At 39.5% G+C, this 19,950-nt stretch overlaps 1 pseudogene; it reads right to left on the bottom strand.

Moving 5' to 3' along the window:
* Nucleotides 1-2,686: 2,686 nt before the first annotated feature.
* LOC139467054 (innexin unc-9-like) lies at nt 2,687-18,257 on the bottom strand (annotated as a pseudogene).
* Nucleotides 18,258-19,950: the final 1,693 nt, after the last annotated feature.

Genomic DNA, 19,950 nt, shown 5'->3' on the forward strand with positions numbered 1-19,950 from the left:
AATTAATAAATTCTTGAAACGAGCTTCCCTCAGAAACTTGAAAATGTCTTTAGTCGACGAGATACAAATAGTCAGGCCATGGAGGTAGGAAACATGTCAAAACCACGCAAGGTTGATAAATTAGACAGTTTTCAGAGGAATCAAGTCAGACGTGCAATTGTTAAACTGCACTCAGAAAATAAGTACATGTCCCTAAGAATTTTGAAGAAACACCTTGAAACTGACCATGATTTAGGTGTTACAAAGTACAAACTATGGCAGCTGTTGCATACATTTGGTTACACATACAAAAAGATAACTGGAGAAAATAGGGCTGTGTTGTGTGAACGGTCTAACATTGTTCGTCTCCGAAATCATTACCTTCGTATCATCAAGCGGAAACGTGAAGAAGGATATGAGCCTGTCTTCTTAGATGAGACAAGGGTAAATGCGTCACACACAGCCAGCAGTCAGTGGGTACCCAGTTGTGACTGTAAGGAGTCTGGTAGAAAGTTACCAATGGGAAAGGGTGAAAGACTCATAGCTCTCCATGCTGGTTCTGTTAGTCAGGGTTTTCTCTCATACTGTGACCTCGTCTTTGGAGCCAAGGCCAAAGACAACAGGGACTACCACACAGAAATGAACGGCAATGTATTTCTGGAGTGGATAAAAGATAAATTGTTCCCTGCTTTGCCTACCAAGTCTCTCATTGTCATGAACAATGCGCCGTATCATAGTGTGCAGGATCCAGAAAGCAAGACTCCAACCTCTAATAACCGTAAAGGAGACATGGTTACTTGGCTGCAACGGAGAAACATAACCTTTCCTTCTCGAGCGATGAAACCACAGCTCTATGAAATCATCCAAACTATGAAACCTGACCCCGTGTATAAAGTTGACAGTTACATCAAGGGTCAGGGTCACGCTGTCTTACGACTGCCACCTTATCACTGCGACCTGAATCCAATCGAGTTGGTATGGTGTATCGTCAAGGGTGACGTTGGACGATCGAACAGTAGAAACATGGAGGAGTTTTGTGGCCACAGTCGATGACGAGATAGAGCCACGTTATTGGTCACGAGATGGACTACGGCCAGCAACAGTCCAACCTATAATAGTGGCAGTCGGTTCAGGCACCGGCAGTTCTGACGACGAGATCTATGACATGAGCAAGTCAGATTGCAACTGAAATTATCATGAGACGGCCCCTCTAATGCTCTGTCATTTCCCCTACCACAGAACGTGCAGTGCATGCGTGCTTGCGCTGTGCCTTCCACGGTTTGTCCCCCCTACGTGTCATGTACACATTTCTATACAAAATTACATGATACTTTTTTAAAGAACTTCATCCGTCATGGGTCTTAAAATAAACAAAATTCAGATTTTGTTGGGTACAGAGTATTCATGGTCAAGTACCGTAATGATATTTCATAAACCTTTCTGGATTTCGAGTTATTTTGCAATTCATCGTTCTCATTTGGAGTCAAACGCACTTGTAGGTGTCGCTAAGTTGCTCGAACCTTGAAGAATGACATAGTTGTTCCCCTTAGCCCATTGCTGAGACAAATGATACATGCTTAGAGACTTACACTCGGCAATTTCCAGCATGCTAAAAGACTATTTCCAGCATTTTCCAGCAATGAGACACCAGTATTAGTTTGAATATGGATTGGGGCCCTGAGCAAATACATTTCCAACAGAGCAAAAGTACTATATACAACAATTACAATTGTATGTGTGGTAACCTCTTCTTACATTTCATATAAAGAGATGTAATTTCGCGAACACTTGGTTTCATCACTGATTTTCAGTTATCCATTCATCTAATTGTTGTCGTTTTGAATTTACAGTCAGAAACATTTTTTATCACATTCAATTTATAACATTAAATTACAAAAATTGCAGTTTTAATGCTTGACATATTACTTGAGAGTGAGTCGTCTTATTTGGTGGCACTTGATTCGTATACCAGCGCTGAGGTCTGCATAAGAAGGACCAGGCGATCGATACCACACATTACCCGACATGCATGATCACGTGATACAATTATGTGCCTACTTTGGCGTTTCGCACGCAGCATATGGATACACTTGCTTACAACAGGTTTTCTTCAAGACTGTCATCTCAACGTACAACTTCGATGCATCGGTTTTTTTCTCGTTAGTTCTGTGAAGTCAAACACTGAACAACAAGCTTGTGCACAACACAGCGCCATCCACTTAATAAATTAACGACTAACGAACCAACTAGGTCTGCCTTTTCCACTAAGAACTTTCATAACATGGTTTGTATTAACATGTATGTGTTTATTATTCAATACGTTACTAACATTGGATAAAAATATACATGGAAAGCGGAGCTAAAGTTACAGGATTATACTTAAAAATGACAGTTCACGTACGAGACAAAGTTCAGGGCCTGGCTTGGGATTGGCTAGGTGAAGTGAGGTGAATGGGGTTCAAGGTTATTGAGAAGGTCGTCCTTATTGCCTTCATATCAGTTTGAGCCTATCAGGCCATGCAAACAAAACATTGGTAAGGAGCAGAAATATAAAACACAACGTCGAAACAAAGAAAAACGGCAAACTGCACACCAGAGTCTGGTACTTGTAATTCAGCATCTAAACTAATATAAGGACACATATATATAACTATATAAGGAGATGCATATATAGAATGACGCGGTAATCATGTGAATTCTTGGAGTAAAACAAATCTAGGTCACCAACTATGTTGAATAGCCACGAGAATTAGTTATTCACTAATGCACAATTGTTTCGAGTTGCATGATACATAAGTACTACTCTCACATAGTAGGCACTTTCTCCGGGTTCTCAGCACAAGGTGGTAGCGTCCTCATTGGTAACGCTGCTATGGTTCCTGTTGCTCCGGTTAGGACAGCGCCACCTTCCGTTTCTCCTGTGTAGAGGTTGCGCTGGTTTTGCCATTCCCGTTCCTTCTCCTGAAACACCTGGTACAAATGTTGGGTAAGATCTGCTGCAACTAATTCGCTGGAATTCCGGGAGAACATGGACAAGAGAAACACACCATCGATTCCGAGGAAACTGCTGATGAATCATGTTACAGCGGGTTCGTTAGGGCGAGCTCCTTTGGGAGCGTTGATGTGGGCAGCTATCCTGCCATCTCTTAGGAACGGTAGGAAGAGATATCCTGCCCGCAGAACAAGATTTAAGATTGTGATGAAAGCCAGAAGGAAGACCCAGTACCACAGGAATATGAACATCTTCTCATAGATTTCGGTGATTTGCAGAGTACACTGAACCGCAAATCTCTGGGTATTCTGCAAGAAGTGAACTTGAAAATGGCAATAAATATATTTTACAAGTAATGGTTTTATGATGGAGTCAATATCAAAATCAGCATATGACCCAACCCTGATTGCCAGGTATTGTCTAAAGTAAGTCGTCAGGAACATAAACTGCACTATGAGATTGATACATGAGAGGAGCTTCACAAATAGGTACAGCAGAGCCAGAAAGAGTCGATTTCTTCTCAGGAGACTTCCAAATACTCGGGCTGCATCACTGAAAATGGCCTGGCGATTCTCCGGACTTGTCAGTTGTACACTTCTCAGGGACTCGACAGTTTCCTCCATATTAAGAGTGAGCAAGTTCTTGCAGCTGTTCCAGATGATGTTTGGTACTTTGAAGGCGAGGGCTTCGAAGAAGAGTATGAGGGGTATCCACAGGTGGAAGGAGGGAACAGAGGGAGGTTTTGTTTCGTCATCATAATTATGAGATATTGATTTGTTATAATACATGTCCTTCAGAAAACACGATTCCTGTGTGTACGAGATCATAGAGCTTGTGAATTCAGCAGGGCACTAACATTTAATGGGTGTAGTGATGTAACGTAAGGCGAATGATCCGACAGAACACACGACAATAGAAGGACTGTCCAGAAGCCGTTGATGGAGTCAACATGATCCTGATCTACTTCACGTCCAAACCATGATCCAAATACTGCCATTTTTGTCTGAAAACAAGTAAAAATGATTAAGTCGAATTGGAATCGATCTATCTTCATATTTTATGTGCATATACTCAATATCCTTATAAGGTATAAACGCCATAGGCCCATGTCCATAAATTCAGCACGATTGATGTTACTATGAGAGATGGATGCCTTATCTTTTACATGGACATTTCTAAATACAAGAGCGCCTCTCACAAACCTTGTATAGTTCATAAAAATATATTTTGATCTTAAGGCAGTCAAACATGGGCAAACCAATATAAAGTGGTACTCATTATCTTCAATTATTCAACAAGCAACACCAGGTCGTCTTCCAACATGTATCATAAGTGTCAGTTTACCAATTCTAAATAACATAAAAGTCGCCTGTATTCACGAACCGTGAATGTATATAAATATTACACAACTGCTAGAAGTGATTTTATTCTTGATAAGACATAGTTTACCTGTTTCACAACTTTTGAATATCACTTTTGTTGATTATAATCTTTTGTACAAAGTTATTTAAAAAGTAAAATATTTTCCCCTACTTTTTGTTTGATGCATACAAGGTCATAACCGTAAGAGAACAAAAATCTTTTTTCATTTAAAACCCACGTTACACGATTGCACTGATCTGAAGATAACATTGCTTCAGGTATATAGATGTTCTGATATCGTTCAATAACCTCCGTGGTCTAGTGGTAGAGCGTCCGCCCGGAGAGCGGAACGTCCGGGGTTCGATCCCCGGCCGCGTAATACCAAAAGACGTTAAAAGATGGTACTTGTTGTTACCCTGTCTGGCGCTCGGCATTAAGGGGCTAAAACAAGCACTGGTTGGCTCGGTGTCAGTATACTGTGTCTGAGTGGGGTATTCATGTTGAACTTCGGCATGGTATCTCAGTGAGCTAGCACCATAAATCGGCTTCAGTCCGGACTAGTACAAGCAGCCACACAAACACATACACGTACATGCACGTCGCTATTTAAGTGCAATAATCTTGGACGCGACGTTAAACCCAATTTCACCTCACCTTTAATAACCAATAACAGCCAATTCCCTTCTACTCATTTACTTCACTGATTTACCCTGCTGAACTAGAAAAAAGACTAGTGAGAACGCCTCATCTGTTTCATATTAAGATCCATGCATAAAGATAGATAGTGACAAAATACTCTCCACAGGACTGTATGACAAGAGGGATGACTTCAACTTTCCAATTCACTTTCCCTTCATTTCGAGCGATATTCCAACAGCTCCTGCCTTTGGTGTTTACATTTCACAACCTTTCTACCATGATTTCAAATGGCTTCACATAACTCTTGCCCAGAAATTGTTTGACCAAGGTTACAAGTCCTCACTGAACTTTGACGCAATAGTGACAGCAATGATGTCCGATGCAATTCCATGTTGTGACTTGTACCATACGTGCCCGGCTGTTTTCAGGAGAACAATTAACTTGCTGTCATTTTTATTTGGATATTTGTAATTAGACATTGATAACAATTTCAACATATATTTAATACATCTCTGGTGATAACATTTGTATACTGTCATGAATTAAAGCATTAAGTCGGGCTTTTCTTGTATAGAATGTAAATTGATCATCAGTGAACATGAACCATTCTCGACTTACACCAACTGATATTTGCCACAAGAAAATAGTTTGATATTTAGACGGTTTTTTATTGACATTGTCAAATGGAGTCTAAAATAGATTCTCTTGGGTTAGATGTGAACATTTGTACTTCACAAGTTGCTGATAAGGAAAGAGACCAAGCAAAATGTTGAAAGATATCACAGCAACAAGAGATATTAAAAATATACAGCGTACATCTCCCGTGGTAGCAAGTAACTACTACTAAGTCCAACTAAAACAACATAACACCAAACTAAACTTGCAATGACTGTGTCCTCTTTGTGATGTTGATTTAAAACTTGTGACTTCACTCCAAGGGTTAGAGTACAGACAGTTTACCAACACATCCAAATACAATCCTAAACACTGCTCACAATAGTAAACAACCTAATCTTCTTCAAGTGGTTAGAATTGAGCGCAGTACAAGCGAACAGGAGTTGGGGCTCTACATGAATACATGAACGTCCACTTATCTTCGGGGGCATATGGGTAGCCGAGTAATTAAAGCGTTCACTCGTAACGCCGAAGACCTGGGTTCGATTCCCCACAGTGGTACAATGTGTGAAGCCCATTTCTGGTGTCTTCCCGCCGATATTGATAGAATATTGCTAAAAGCGACATATAAACAAGAGCAAAAGTGAGCGTGGCTCACTAATACCCCCGACCCGCCTAGTGTGTCAGTAGTTTCAAATTAAATAGCTAGGATAGGGTTAAGGTTTGAAAAATTCATAAAAAATGGAATCCACTTTTTTTCTTTTGACTGCCCCCCTCCATATGACACAGATTATATGTACTAAGTTTAAGATGAATCCACTGAATAGTTTAATAGAAATCGCGCGGACAAAGTTTTCGGAAGGACGGACGGACAGACGGACGGACGGACGTGCGGAACCTTGGTATAACTCTATACCCCCGACCTAAAGGTATAAAAATCACTCACTCTTCGTATAAGCTGTACTTGTAAATTCCATTACATGCATTTTAATACAGTTCCTGCAACGATGGTTTCTCCCACATGTATCATTCCCATGAGGAAACAAGACCATATTGTGTTTTGTTTCTTTCATAATGGATATTATATGTTGCCTTACATTAAAATATCAGCTTCTGATTGGTTAAGGAGTGGGCAACTATTTTCCATGTAGCCCGCTCCGAGACGATGTACTAATTTCGTGTAGCCCACTGGGAAATCAATCGGATCACATCATGGGTAGCCTAAACTCTGGGAACAGCTGCAAACTTTTCTTGAAGGGCACCTAGACTTGGATGACAGCTGGGACAGAACCGAATTATTCTAATTCTGCCGACGCTTTGTCAGATTGTGCATTCTACCAATTATAACATCACGCTTTGACCAAACCCTATTTGAAAGACATTTAACAGGTTCTTCTTCTCTATTGCCTCATTTTGGGATTTTCTTTGACAACATCCATAATGATTTTAAAGTTGTGATTCCAATTGGTAGGAGACAGGTCCATATTTGAACAAGAAAGGAGCATTAATCACTACCCCCCGCCTTTGGGCACATTAGAATTTCGTTAGTTCATATAGCTGTAAATGATATGGAAATTAATGTTAACAGTAAGAAAAATAGTCCTATAAAGACAGAAAATACACAGGCACTAGGGTCGCTTTACGTCATCAGAAATGTGAAATTAATACGCACAAAAGGGCCCTTCTGTGGCACCAATTTTCGAACTGCCTTGATAAGTATCTCTTAGATGAGCTTGCAAAATTCCATTCATGTAACTTTGTAGGTTCTGAATAAATGTGTCCCCATTGAAGACATTATACATAAAGTAAAACAACACGGATCAAGGACTGTAACTATGTATGCACAAACACATGTACTAAAGAAAGTAACTCTGGTTAAAAACATTTCAAGGCACCAATTTTCGAATTCAGTGTTGATAATCGGGGACCAATCATTTGATAATCTGGGGAATGCCTTGGATTTTGTCTGGAGATCAGATATTTTTCAGCTACAGGGGTTGGATTGGTTGGGGTGGGTGGCTTGGGGAAGCAGTTCCACTGTCTCGGCCGAAACAGCTTCTATTTTATTCGTCTAACATTTGTACCAAGCCAGTGATATGTCTCTGGGACAAAAGGTAGACTAGCGGTCAAATTGACTTGGTTGATGTCAATAAGCGAGAAAACACTTTCCATATTTAAGCATCTTCTCGAGGCAAGAGAGTTAACTGACTAAAAGTCCAGTTTCCACCCTTGCCGAACTAGGCAAGTTCCTGGGCTCGATCGTAGCGCCACCAGTGGTTATTACGAGTTATGTCCCTTATTAGCCTCTCCTGTGGACCAATCAGATTCCATCACTTGCATTTGTTTCAAACAAAATGGCGGCACCCAGTCAAGACTATCTGATCGATAATCAAGGTCTATATTGTGATAAAACGGGACTTACATCGCGAAGTGCACCAAATCACGGGAGCATATTGATTAAAAACATGAGAAGGTTTGGAAAATTTCTGTTGACAACGAGTTGGCGGTGCACATGCTTTGCAAATCCTGCAATCTGCACGACAGTTTACGAACCGGATTTCGCTTTCGTTGCGCGATTTTGATTGGACTTTGCATAGACTCGTTACACTGCAAACACGAAAATGTCGTTTTTTCGTATAAGGTCTTTGGACGTAAAAAAGAAGCTGTTTGGAGGCTTTCAAACCATCGTTTTTCCGTCCAAATAACGTCGATATTTGACATCGGAATTTACTGGGAGAGAAAGATATCAGTAACCTCTTCCCTTTTTGACTGACATGTCAATCAAACAACAGCGTCTGCCGGTATTTCTACTTCTCCGATTTCATTGGTCAGTTCTCACGTGTTAGATCACAGGCCCGAGTTTGACGTTGTACTCGAAGCGCTTAGCAGAAGTACTGAAATCAATCGTTCTGCGCATGCGGATTGTTTAATGCCTTGTCCAAATTTTCCGTTCTGTGCATGCGCGATTTCGCGTATTGTTTCCTAGATTTAATGTCACCACTATTTGACAATGATTCATAAACACAGTCTCGTGATAAGTTTGGAATCGTACAATGTCGCTTAAATTTATGGCACGTAATTTATCAGCACGCATTTCCCATTAACTAATACAATGATAACGGTAATAATTTTGGTCAAAATAATTAGGAAAGCGCAAGGCTCAGGAACGTCTGAGTATAGGAAAATGATTTATATTTTCGCAAGTTATATAATCGTCAAATACGCAAACGAATATCAACCGGCTTTTAAAACTTATTTTTGTAGAAGGTGAAATTTATGCATATTGCCAGATATTATATGCATATATATATATTTCCGATATTGCTTATTTTAATGTTTATTAATAGTTTTAAGGTTCGTTCGCCTAATTGACGGGATTCCACTTTCTCATTTGTATATGACACTTAAAGAGTTTCCTGTTACTGTAAACAGATTAGTTGCAAATTCCAAACTGGTGATGTCTATAGAGACTAATGCTTAGTCTCTAAAACTGAATAGTTTTGAAAGAAACAAGTAACTCCATTTAAATTGAAGAGGAGCATTCTCTACCTTAAGGAGTGAGTGAGTTGGGTTTAACGCCGCTTTTAACATTATTCCAGTTATATCACGGCGTGTCAGCTTAATGTGGGAGGAAAGCCCGAAGTGATGCAGGTCTCAGACGTTTACCACTTCGGTGAAACCCACGAGCACAGGTATGGTGCTGACAAACCTAGAAACATAATCGGGGCGAACCGGGATTCGAACCCACAATCATAGGTTTCTGGCGTGTCCAGGGGACGCAACTCTGCACAGCGAATCGCGGCGCCTTAGACGACTGGGCCACCCGTGCCCCCCTACCTTAAGGAGATGATAGTTACATGCAACATGCTTATCTAATCTGTCTTGCTTATCTAAGACACACACACACACACACACACACACACACACACACACACACACACACACACACACACACACACACATACATTTTGAGTTACCAATCCCTGAATTGAGTAGATGTGCTTTACGAAACTCCGTTCGGGATTTGGACCCACACTGTGAGTGAGGCACCCAGTCACCAGCACACAAAGTCAGCGATCTAGCCCAGCCACCGAGGCTTCCACCAAAAATAAAAGTCGGACAACTGTTAGTCCAGATCAGGTACTTTGTGTACCCCTCTTACAAGTGAAAAATGGTACGGCTCCCACGGCCGATAGCTTTGATCACACAAAGATTAAGAAAGTGGTCAACTGTAACACATGTTATATTTCGAGAACACTTTCTCAGTAAAGAACAAATTCTCGTACTTTTTAGGGTTGAGATAATAGACGTTGATGGTTGATTATCAATGGACAAATTAAAGCCAAAACTCAACTTATGAATGATTGGTAATGGGCAATGAACAATGGGCAAACGGGAGGCCGGAGTAATTAGCGCCAATTATCCGTCGGCTTCCATTCTTTCGTTTCCTCCTTTGCTATCTTTTTACTTTTGTTGGTCTTACAGGTACATATATACGTTCTCTACCAATAGCATTTATTCACCTAATGAGGGAATAAGTATATACTCCGAAACGTTGTGTTCCTCATAATAAAGACGTCGACATCCATACATGTTCTTCCTTATGTGTATCTCCTCTCAATGCCCTTCAAAGACTCAATCTAGCTTTGTTTTTATATGTGGAGATATTAATATGCGTAGAATATAATATGGTCATGCCTATAAAGATTTGGGTACTTGTCTACATGAGCATTTAGACATAAATTTTATAGCTAAAGAAATTGCTGAATCTGCAGGTATGAAGTACACATTATAGCAAGCTGTGATCTTTATTCACACTTTAGATATTCGTAATGGAGATCTGTAACTTTAGTTTATCGTAATTTTCCGCAACTCTCTCCTCCTGACCAGTTAAACATCTTAGTGCATTCTGATGCCCTTGTAAAATTCCAGGCTACCCTTTCTGTGATGTTTTGACGGCTGGAATCTATTGTGTTATAATAATCTCGGTTGCTGATATTTAATATGTACATATTGTAAAATATTTACGACATTTCAAACGTGTAATTCGATGCATGCAATGCAATGTGAACATGAGTGCGGATGCATGAAGGTGGTTATAGTTATAGTGCGATGGATGTAGGAGAATGGTAGGAGTGTGTATGTACGTAAGCACGAATACCGATACTAGAGGGCGGATATAGTTATATATCGATGGATGTTGGGGAAGGGAGGGAGGGTGGATAATGTATATAAGCATGCGCATGGATCCATGATGGCTTACGTCGACATAATGAGATGGTTGTAGGGATACGGTTGGGAAAGCAGAATGCGGTGTGTGCGTGCGTGCAAGCGTTGTGATACGAGGGTTGGCGAAAATATAGTGAGATGATTGTGTAAGTAAGTACAGTGGTTGAGGATGTGGCAGGTATGAGTATTGATACATGCAGACGTGGGGTTGGGGACTTGGTGTGCCTGTACTGATGTCTTTTGTTTCGCTCACTAATAGTGTTTTCTTTTACTCAATAAATGCTTACGCATTTAATGACTGAAAATGTGGTGTCTCAAAGGTCATACTGGCCGGCCATTCTATATATCTACCCGAACTACGTAGCCATTTTATGCTGTACAATTCTCCTTCTTTTTCTTTTTCACACACACATCGATTGTTTTATTAAATGTATCCTCGAGAGTCAGTAAGAAACTAGGAATAATTGCCTTTGTTCTGTAAATCTTACCATGTTTAATTTTGCAGCTATTCGCGGCGAGGCAAGTCTAGATCACTGCAGGACCTGTATTATGTGAAGATCCGGGTTAGAATAGGTCTCCAACAACCCATGCCTGCCGTTAGAGGCGACTATACTTGTCGTAGGAGGCGACTAAAGGGAACGGGTTGTCAGGGTGGTTTCCAACATACAAGACGGACCATGAAATTATGAATTGAATTTGGACCTGGCTTTCTGGTGTGATGTAACACCCCATAATCTCCTGTAGGAAAGAGCTAAACGCACGAATAAAGAAATGAATACATCTGGACATATATTTGCGTAGTATTACTACGTTAACCCATCAGTATATATGTATTTTGTGCAAAAGGATATTGTAGGATCGACGCTGACATACGCATGTAACCTTTTCACCAGTGCTGTAATATCTAATTCATATGTCTTTTGATATACATTGATATGAACATGGTGAGTCTGTCTGAAGATATATAGAAATGCATAGGATCTTTTAGTTGAATTTCACGGTAGACTAACGCTTAGTCTATGAAAATATTTTATTTTGATTAAAACGAGATACTGTATTAAAACTTAAAAGGAAATTTCAGCCTGAACCTGTTAAACATCTAGGCTTGTTTCATTTGGGGCTAAAGCATTACAGTGAGGCGGATAGGAAAATCATCTAGTTCAGGAGCTGTGAGACAAACTACTCCACGCTCTGTATCGCCGCCGTGATCTTTAGAGCTATGAAATTTGAGCCATCTAAGACAGCGACTCGACAGCTGTTTTCACCCATCAGATACCAGTCACTACTGTCACTTCTTCTCTCGCCAAACGAAAGATGATACGTAAAATGTCTAAAGTGTATATTTATAATCCTTCTCATTTACTATTTAGATACATGTTTTAACTTTAAAGTAATTATGTTCAAAAATGTATTATTGGTATCTGTGATGCTAGTACCGTTTTCTCGCCATTGTGTAGCTTTCGAGTTATTATGAATACCAAATACATGTCTTGAAATAACGACTTGTAAAAGAGCTCATAACTGAACCGTATGCAGTCTAACCCATTTAATTGGCGTGTATGGATATATTATCCATCTACTTATACACACTTACTATGGACATATACAGAATTTCATGGTACCTTATTATTAAAAAAATACGCGTGAAGATCCGGGTTAGAAAAGGCCTTCAACAACCCATGTTTGTCCGAAGGCGACTAACATAATCGGGTGTTCACGCTCGCTGACTTGGTTGATGCAGGTCGTATCCAAGTTGCGTAGAGATGCTCTGAATGTCAATAACTGGATTGTCTGGCCCAGACTGGGTTATTTACAAACCACCGTCATATAGCTGGCATATTGCTGAGTGCGGCATTTAACAACAAACAATCATGAAACACCTTCCAACAATGAGAAATTATTTTCTATGTATTTAGTTTCATTTACAAAATATTTTAATCCATAGTTTAATCATTGCGTTGCTTTCTTGTCTGTCATTCAATGCACAAGTTTAAACCCCTACACTTTGAATATTAGACTTTTCACAAATGGTTACGTTAGTGAGTTGCCTCGATCTCTGGTTACCTACTCACACGATCAGATCAAAATAATGTGTTTGTACTATCATATTTCAGTTTATTTAATCCATAATACGAAATTAATAATTCATTTATCACAGTATGGTTCATGTTCGTTTATATCACTATCTGATGTTAAGGTTTTATTGCAGAAATTATAATGAATTCAAAATGTAGGAAGATACACAATTTGCCATTATTTGAAATGCAATATTACTCAACCTTTAAACTATACAAAGTATAATGATTAGAATGCCTGTAACGGGCAGTGTTTAAGAAAGAAATATTAGTCGATTAGTCCGATTTTTCATATATGCCCTTCAGTAGTAGTATTGTATATCTCCAGATAGATGTTTCTCATGTTCTCATTATTTGTGGATAGTTAAAAAAAACATAGAAAATATATATGCTACCATGACAAAAGAATACAGAGTATACAATAACTCGCAATTGTTCAAAAAGAGATTTCAAATCACAAATAACATATCTGATATAAACAGACTTGTGTAAGGTGGTTACGCTTTAATCTCTACATTGTGCCCTTGTTCGTGGGCCCTTGTCATATTCAGCAAACAGCACAAACCCGAAACTCCACAACATATCCGATTACACTGACCCAGCGGGATTCACCCTACACGTCAGTTCTCCATGCGATACTGACGCCCTTGTATGTCTCCCAGAGCACAGAGAATAAATTGAAAAGGAATCCACCTCAAGTCTAGAACGATTTGACAAGCCTAGAATGCCTCAATTCTATCCATGAAAGTGAGCATCAATAAAAAATATTGTTCTTAGCTCTTTTAGATTATATTTTGTAGAATACATATTTTAAACTACGAAAATTTTACTGACACCGGTGCTGACCCTATTGAAGCTATATATAGCTCGAATAAGAATGTCGAATTGTCGTCCATTGTACGACAAGTGAGAATATCATATAGTAATCGTTGATGCCGCGCTACACTATAATACACATTTTAATCAAGTTGACTATTACTACAGTGAACATGTACATGATCATGCCCTTCGTAATATCAAATACTACTATATTATTGTGAGATGGATTTAACTGGATCAGTGGTGACATGTGATATTAATATTCCATCAATTTCTTTCCGAGTTGGTCTATCCATGTCTACAAAATAAAAATAATAAAATTATAAAGAAGCAGAGAACAATTCTCAATTTTAGGCTAGAGCTGTGGAAATCGAGACTTTCCCAATCATTGTAGACAGAGACCATAAACCGATATGGTCTCTGTTGTAGACTTGAGTTGGTCTCATTTTTTCACTTTATTCTCTTGGGTCTACGTCACAGCTCATACCACACAATAACAAAGCCAGTTTGCCCCCGGTCGGAGCTCCTGGATTTTGGTTATATCATCTAGCATGGTCATTTATCATCCCTATTTGACTGCTTATAAAAATCTGATATCTCTTCTTACAGCTGGCTTATATATATTTCTTATATATAAAGTCGAAACAGAGTGAGTGAGTTGATACTATATATGTAAACGGTTCTATGTTAAATGACTGCAGAGCTCCATTATGCAGACAAATTGTTTTAACGCCGCTCTCAGCAGTATTCCAGTGATATATGACGGCGGTCTGTATCAGAAATAAATGCAAATTGAATCTTGATTCTTGAAAGTTGTAACTTTTCCGCAAATAATATCACATGCAGTATACAGTACATCAACTACAATATCCTGTATACAACAACATGCAGACTACAGTGCGTCGCGAGCTCTGCGCACGTCTGAGCACACATTTTTCCTTCCCCTCTCCCTTCGGCAACCCCGAAGGGGGGGGGGGGGGGGGTGTTGGAGGAGGTCACAGGTCAGGCGTGCACTCGTTAGTTGTCTGATACGCTGTCAAGTCTGATACGTTGTAAGATCTTCCGGACGACCACTGTACTGGAGGCATGTCGATTGTTGATGGGGTACTACATGTTTGGATCTGAGCGTTAAACACTAAGCACTTACAGAAAAGAGCTCACAATAAAACGTTATGGACTCGAGAATGTACATTATCAGGTTGAACTTCTACGACATATATAACTTGGTTACCGCTTCCTAACTGTAACATTAACTGAAAGTTACGCCTTTTATACAAATTTGTGATGAGGTGACAATGCGACAACGAGACATATTTTGACTTTGAAAATGTCGCGTTAGGGCATCATCGCCGTTTGGTAAAATAAAGAAAATGATTATTCAAAGTGCGACAATTCGACAAATGGCCAAAATGTCGCGTTGCCGAATTGTTAGCGCTTTGGTTAATTTTCACACGTTTTGCTTGTTTTTGTAAGGTCGTCAATGCGACAATACGACAACGCGACATAGTCCCTTCCAAGATTTCATAGTGATCGTGAAAGTAAAAATTGGGTTATGAAATAAAAGCCTAACCCGCCAACACGTGCAAAGGCAAGTCAATTGTTCACCTGAAAAAACGCGGGATCGTGAAGTACAAGTCAAAATAGGGAATTGCATCGGACATACATGTAATTTTAGCCACTAATGTGTCACATTTGTGAATATCCTCCACTTGTCTACTTTTGGAAAGCGTTACTGCGGCTTTGAATTTAGTAACGTTGATCACAGAACTTCTGAGCAAGTGTAAAACCAAACTCAAGAAAATCATTAATTTGGGAGGCAAAAGCTCTCGAATCCATAGATGAACTAAATCATAACCAGGTTTCTAGCTTAGCTGGTCGAACTTCAGTTGATCTTTCTCATTTTCAATAGCCTTTTCACACGCTTTTACCACCCGGACGTCGGTTAATTATTCCCAATATTAAATCCAAAAGATCTCAAATGTATTTGGTTCCTGTTAGCATTTCCCTTTCAAATAAGAGTTTAGAAAACTGTTTTCTGTTTAAATTTCCCCCATTGTTATGTGTGCTGATAACTTAATTTTATCTGTCATCTTGTCTTAATAATATGTTACAGTTCTAATTAATAATTTATTTGTTCATGTTTGTGTATCACTCTGATGTGAAAAGAATTTCCAAATAAAACATTTTTTTCTCTTATTTATTTTATATTACTCCTGCCATGCGACCGGCGGCCTGTTAACCAACCCCACAGTCAAGTGATGGACCAGAAAAATACAATTTCAATCAGCGCCTTTCCAAGTGAAATTGCCAGATAAACACATATCGGAATAATGAATTTGTGACGTCTCCAACAGTAGTATAGAAAGTGGAGCTCCTCCCGATTGTCAGTGTTTAACAAGTGTTCCCTTGTACGAATCATTCATAGCGCTACAGATTTAGCAACTCCCATATTTCACTGAGGTCAAGATTAGTTGGGTATATACGTGAAATACGCGAGAAAACTATCCATTACTCAGATCCCCCCTAAAATGTATCAACGCTATGCGTAAGTAAGCAATGTAAGTTTGTGGTCGGTCGGGTAGCCTAGTGGTTAAAGCGTTCGCTCGTCACGCCGAAGACCCGGATTCGATTCCGACATGGGTACAATCTGTAAACCCCATTTCTGGTGTCCCCCGCCGTGATATTGCTGCAATATTGCTAAAAGCGGCGTAAAACCACTGAGTGAACCACTCTTAAGAAATACTTCACTCGCTCACTTTTAAGTTTGCGTACTGGTATTGCTTTACAGTAAATGTATTTTCTGACTGAATTCAGGCATCACCTGCCAATGCTGACAAACAAGCCTGTACTGCAGTAAAGCAAAAGCACTGTCATCGCGCCGATTGCAACTTAGATATGAATATTGCCGTTGTGAGCCTATGCGACATGACAGAAGAAGAATTATTTCTTAAGAAAGGTCCACCCAGTGGTTACCCAATAGATTGAGGGAGTAAAACATATTGAAAACCAAAATAAAATTATGAGAACTCAAGTTAATGGCGAATTGTGATTAAATTCTCATGATCAGATATCCTTCATAGTCAATTCTCAAGACTGTGTCTGAGTGTGGTATTCATGTTAAACTGCGCTGTATGTCAGCGGCGTTAAACCCAATTTCACCTCACCTCAGACCAACACATAATTAACCAGCATTGCAAGTGTCGTGATCGGAAAGAGTAAACATGTAGAAGACAGAATATTAGTCACCCAATAGGAGCCCTAAGCTAATTGGTCAATGAGAAACAGAGTTATGTAAGTTTAAGGGCACATGCTTTCAAGACTGATCATTGAGAATTGACTGAGAATTCTCAATTCTCTTCAGCCTTATCGTCTCAATTCCCTCCAGCCTTATCGTCTCTTTAGATCTATGCATATAGATCCAGAGTGACAGGAGGATGTCTAAAGCATTTCAATAGTCCTCCTTCCCTCCATGTGGTCAATATTACAGCAGTTCCAGCATTTGGTGTCTGCATTTAGCGACATAATAACCGATTCATTTGATGTCATGTTTCGACAAAAACATCAATGTTGAAAATCTAATTTAGCGACTTTGGAGGTAAAATCGAGCATAGCCTTTTTACGAAAATTTCAAAGAGCGTCAAATTTATAGTTGCTGGTGGTGCAAAGCAGGGGACCCACCCTTTTGAAGCATACTTATTATGTTGATGTATACAAAAACATATAACCGAATCATTTGACGTCATGTTTCGACAAAAACATCAAAGTTGAAAATCTAATTTTATATATTGAGCCTATGAAGTGAGTGAGAGAGTTAGCTGGATTTAAAGCCGCTTTTGACAGTATTACATTTATATCACGGCGTGTCAGCTCAATGTGGGAGGAAGGCCCGAAGTGATACAGGTCCTAGACGTTTACCACGAGCACGGGTATGGTGCTGACAAACCTAGAAACATAATCGGGGCAAACCCGGATTCGAACCCACAATCATAGGTTTTTTGACGTGCCCAAGGGACACAACTCTGCACAGCGAATCGCGGCGCCTTGGCGACTGGGACACCCGTGTCCCCTGATCGAGTATAACTATTTCACAACAAAATATGATTTAAAGTTTCTATTTCCTTCCATTTCACCCACTTGAGCAAAGCTGCTTTATAAAAGAAACCATACAAATATAGAGGTAACGATCAAACTGTGTTCACATATTCCGGAGTCTACATGGATGCTGTTTTTTTTTTGATGATCTGCGTCACCCACTGATACTGCTTAATCAGCTCAGGGGTTCATAGCAAAGTGAAAATCTCATGAACCGTGAGGGTTTTATGTCAGAAAAGTTTGAAACATACGCATCGTAATAACAGTAAGAAAGGGGACTCGTTGCAATAGGAGTATAAATTGCAGTTACCGTTTATGCAGCACTGTTTAGTGTTGTCTCAGTTCGTGAAACCCTTCGTGGAATGTCCTACTTCGGCTGAGCTAACACGTTGTATATCTATCGCGAGGTGGCTGGTCCACTTGTAATCAAAATGGCTGAATGCAAGAAACACCATCAAAACAACTTCCTGCACATCACGACTGGCGCACATCGAACAGGGCTTGGGTGTATCACCGTGTTCAGTGAGATAAGTATCAGTGTTATGAGCAATGTGCTACCACACCATACCACCACGCTACTGCATTTAGGGGGAACCCTGACATATTTTTTAATCCTTTAGCTGTATTTTGATATTCAAAAAAAATATTCTTTTGAAGAGTGATTCATTTGTGTTTTAACGCCGAATTGAACCATATTACAGTTATATCACGTCGTGTTAGCTTAATATGGGAGGAAATCCCGAAGTGATGCAGGTCTCACACCTTTATCACTTCAGTAATGCCCACGAATACGGTTAAGGAGCTGACAAACCCAGAAACATAATCACGACGCTTCAAGATTCGAACCCTGGATCATAGATTCCTGGCGAATTATGGCGCCTCAGACGACTGGGCCATCCGTGCCCCCCTGCTTATGAGAAAGAGATAGCACAGGTACGACTTAAAATGTCTCAAGAAATAAAAATTGAAATAGTTAAAAAAAAATATATTTGAATGTCACAATTATGATGAATAGTTACGAATGCATTTGTGATATATAAAAATAACTTCATTCGTGTTTGTGAATTTGGTGAGCATGATTTTAATCATCCAGACGACTTTACAACACTAACATCGCTCTCCGTCTTCCCGTGACGTGTTCGAAACACGCCAGTGGTGTCCCAATTCTAAGGGGCTAAAGTTGAGAGCCAACACCCAACAGCCAATGTCGAGTCGCTTTCGCGCCGAACGCCAGCAGCCTGAAAAAGTTATTCTGAGAATTATTTTTTTTCTTTTATTTAGTTTTTTTATCGAAATACTGTTTACCATACAGCGGCTTGTGCCGGGATGAAACGAATGGTCACGAATGGTCAGGAATGGCACGGGATGTGAATGTCGGATGTGAGCCGGTGTCCCGGTATAAACTCTCCCCCGTACAAATTCTCCCCCCGGAGAGTTTATACCAGTACAGATTCTCCCCCGGAGAATCTGTTCTGAAATAAAATCTCCCCCGGGCGGATTTATTTCGCGCCCCCCTCAGTATAAAGTCTGCCCCCTGATTATTCGGTTTGTTGCAATGTCTTTAAGTACTATATTCTTTAAATAGATATCTTTGATGTATGGCGGGTTGCTTTAAAAAATAGATTATGAAATATGGTCATAATGAATTGATATTTCAGTATATTTTATTTGGTAACTGTACCTTCCATCCTAAAATAATTATAAGATATATATCATACCAAACAAATTTGAATGAAATGACTTAATGTAACAAATACATGTACGGTAACTGTTGAAACTGAATTCAGAAATCTTATTAATCCTCGCAAACATTCGGTTTTAACACTAACTACTTAAAAACTGTCAACAGTGCGCGCCTCCTGCTCAGGCTGTCCGTTATACTCTGATTTAAGATCTAAAATATATTCCTTAATACAGGCTATACGATTTAAAAATGGTATCAGTGGCTAGAATATCATGGTGCAACCAGGTTTCTGTTAAACACCCCCACACATACAAGTAACTAAATGTATATTTAGATAAATATTTAATCCAGAAAAAATAAAGGAGAGAAAAAAATAAATAAAAAAGTACATAAACAAATAAACATTAAAACCTTGAGGAATATGAAAAGCCAATGTAAAGCCGAAGACATGATATACTGTACCA

The sequence above is a fragment of the Haliotis cracherodii genome, unplaced genomic scaffold (genome assembly GCF_022045235.1).
Source record: "Haliotis cracherodii isolate W230 unplaced genomic scaffold, xgHalCrac1.p SCAF_19, whole genome shotgun sequence".
In the NCBI taxonomy this organism is placed as follows: domain Eukaryota; kingdom Metazoa; phylum Mollusca; class Gastropoda; order Lepetellida; family Haliotidae; genus Haliotis; species Haliotis cracherodii.